Raw genomic sequence first — 3,826 nt, 5'->3', positions numbered from 1 at the left:
AAACAAGGAGGAGTGCAGAAAACCGAAGGCAAGAGTCTCAAGAGATAAGGGTCATGAGACTTTCTCAACATCAGCAAAGGCATGCTGCAGCATATCAGATGGAGACTCAATACAGAAGGGACATGACACTTTCCAAAGATCACCAAATGTATGTTGCAGCACGTCAAATACAGTCTCAAGAGAGAAGAGAGAGGAGACTTTCTCAACATCAGCAAAAGCATGCTGCAGCACGTCTGATGGAGTCCCAAGACAGAAGGGAGATGAGACTTTCTCAAGATCAGCAAAATCATGCTGCAGCACTTAATGCTGAATTATTAAAGCAACATTTAGCACACCATTTAACACATGTCCTATAGAATAGCTTGCAAAAACATGTCATGTACAAATTCGTTCTTCACAACACCTGGAGCTGCTTTCAGATATGATCCATCCCATTCTTATAAAAATGATAATTCTGTCCTAAATGGTGTGTTAAACTCAAATTGTCATTTATGCAAAGCTTTAACATTTACTCCACAAATATTTTGTTGTCAATGCTGCACTTTCCTATATCACCTGTTTCAACATGAATGCAACATATATATACAAACTATGCCATTTTAATCCTGAGCAATGCCAGGTATCTCTGCTAGTTCACAAATATATTTGTCCTCATATGTTTTGAGAACTGAAAGTGCAGTGGAGTCAGAATGTTCTCTAAGAATGTGTTCTTTCAGATGTTCCTCAAGTTTACAGCTGTTTGATGTAAAATGTTTAGCGAGTTATATCAAACTCCTGTTATTGTACCTAACATTATACCTATACTCTTTGAATCTTTTATTCAATTTTTCTGCTGTGTAACCAACATAAGTCAAGTTGTGTTTAGTGCATTCCACTGTGTACTCCAAATGGGAACCTTTACAGATCCCACCTTCCATATAAATAATAACATTTCTGTTATAATCTGTGATAGAGTTGACTTGACTCATGTTGTTGCACATTGATCAGAGCCTACCTCTCTTGTAATTTTTTCAGTGAACAATGGAATTGTTTTATTTTTTATTGATTAATAATTGTCTTGTATTTTTATTGCATCCAAAGGCTATAATAGGTGGATGAAGGAATATTTGCTTGACGCAGGGATATTTTTCTGAAACATGTTGATAACTTTCTTGCAACACTTTTGAAATGCCAGCAAAATTTTGGTACCAGTTAATCACTAAAAGAATTCAGTCATGAGTTTTATTTTGGCTGCTAAAAAAAAAAGGCATGAAAGTTTGACTTTCCTTTCTGATTTTAGCTATGTCATTTGCAATTTCCTTTAATTGTGATTCATTATAAGTGTGTTTGACATAATGGTGCACAGAAGCATTTGCCTGCTTCCCCTTTTTCAAAACAAATCCATTTTATCCTCAAAAACTGGGACTTCAGATTTGACTTGATTGTATGATGTTGATGATTGGAACAGCAATGAAGATAAGTGTTGGATGATGTGGGTTTTCAAAATAACTCTGTCACTATTCAGCCTTCTGAAAACTTGACTTTTGTGTCCAAAAATTTGATGCTAGTTTTTGAGAAACTTGATGAGAATTTTATATTGGATTTAAAGCCATAGTTGATTTGTGAAGCAGCCACAGACATGCAAGAAGTTAACTAAACTATCCTGTGATCCTTTCCAGACAAAAAAGACGTCATCAATAAACTGTAATCAAAGTGTAGCTAGACAAGACTCAAAATCAAGTAATCAATTATGAAGTTTAAGTCATGATATAACACAACCTTGTTCAAATGAGAGATCAAGTTATTGGCTAATCAGCAGCCAGACTTCACATGACAAGTTGATCTAGAGCCTTCTAGAACGTCTAGGCTTGTTTTTAGTACCAACCAGCAGAATGTGTGGTAACCTGTGATCTTCTTCCACATGCTCTCCTGCCATTTATAATAGTCATTTTAACGACTTTCTGCTCAACTTGGATTTGTTGATATAGTTGGCCAATAGAATCTACTATGCATATTTTCTCCTGTACAGAGGTTTTGTAATCTACTATTTATGAACACTATTGAGTTATGCCTTCAATAGTGTTGACCTGTTGTGGAACTTTATAATTCATGACCAACCTCAATATTACTTGTGTGGTGATATAAAGTTAATATTAAATGTTAGGTTGGTGTTGTTATATCACTCAAATGCAGCCTCTGAAATTTTGGCTGTACAACATTCATACCCACTTCAAACTGGACACAATGGAGGAAATTTTTTGAAATTTTTTATGTATTTTTAGAAGGCCACAAAATACTGGTGTTCTTTGTTCTGACCACAAAATCCTAGATTCATTGTTATTTATGAAATTATTTTCCTCCATTTCCAAATATTTGTATATTTACCTTTGTGAAGAGTTACAAGAATATTCATACATTACACAGATCTGCAAAATAGAAATTTTTGAAAATTGTTTTGATAGTTGTATGTTACTTTATATATTTTTGTGGTGTTAATTCAAAATATCAAAATGGCTCTTTTCCGTTACCTAAAGTTTTCTCACAATTTAACCATAAAATATACCATCACTTGTAGGTAAATTCACATATTTTAGAACAAAATGAAACTAATAAAAATGAATCTGGCACTTTATTTAGCAAAATAAAATGACACAAATGCAATTTTAAAGATGAAAAAATAGATTTTTATAAGAGTTTCATTCATTTTTTAGGTTCAGTGCTTCAAAATCTCTTCTTTTTCACTTGGTAGCTATGCATGGAAATCTTTCGCTTGTGAGCATTTGATGGACATTCACAATGCAACATCTAGCAGTAGTTGGCCATTGTACTGACATTTCATCTTCCCTGATATCTTCTTTCTGTCTCCTTTATGTATATATTTTAGAAGAAACTTATCCCCTACTCAGTGGTGGCTTGTGTGTATAGGCACTGCGGAACTGCAGCACTCCCTATATCATCGATAACATTCAATATAATGAGTCCTTTTTTCTTTAATTCTTTCTTTATACTTGTACATTAAGCTTAATGTCAGTAGTCATCCCCTAGTTTATGAAAAAAATGCAAAAATCCTTGTATAGAACTGTGTGCTTCACAGTTCCAGTGATGTGGTGTTTGGCAGTTGTGCACATGCCCACATGTCCAAGATAGGAAGCTTCACATTAGGGAGAGAGAGCATTGTCATTCACACAGTGCCAGTGAAAGGAAATGTTTCTTTTTGACTCCATGTGTGTTGTGCTTAAAAACATGTTTATATTCTTGAATGTGATAAAGTGTAGAATTAGATTATTATCCTGCTTCCAGCTTCAGTGTTGCTGCCAGAATTTGAAAAACGGGCAGATTTTCCCTCCTTATTTTGTGATTTAGGGGGGATTTTTGAAAAACAAGGGGGAATTTGTGCCACTGTTCAATGAACAAATTAAACACACTACCCGGCAGTGGCTAAAACACAAACCGATCAAGTTTATGAAAAAATATTTTTTTTATGTTTGTCTCCTTTTACATAATATCAAAGCAAGGGCTAAAAATTTTCTGAAGCAGCACCCCCACTAATTTTATCTACGAGCCACCACTGCCCCTGCTTTTCACCTCCATAACCCAGATTTTCTGGAAACAAATCCAAATGGATATCTAGGAAATAAAGTTTAATGCTCATTTTACATTCCAAGACCTTGAATTTTTCCAAAATTCTTTCCACTATGTCTTTGTAGTTTGAATCCTTGAAATGATCATGCATCTTTTTCAAAATCACTAAGAGAGTTTTCAAAATTGTCATCCTTGACAAGTTTCCTTATGTCTGGTCCTACGAATATCTGCTCTTCAACCTTGGCATCTGATAGAGCAGGAAACT

The sequence above is a fragment of the Octopus bimaculoides genome, chromosome 3, assembly GCF_001194135.2.
Source record: "Octopus bimaculoides isolate UCB-OBI-ISO-001 chromosome 3, ASM119413v2, whole genome shotgun sequence".
Classification (NCBI taxonomy): domain Eukaryota; kingdom Metazoa; phylum Mollusca; class Cephalopoda; order Octopoda; family Octopodidae; genus Octopus; species Octopus bimaculoides.
Note: the sequence above shows the minus strand (reverse complement) of the source record.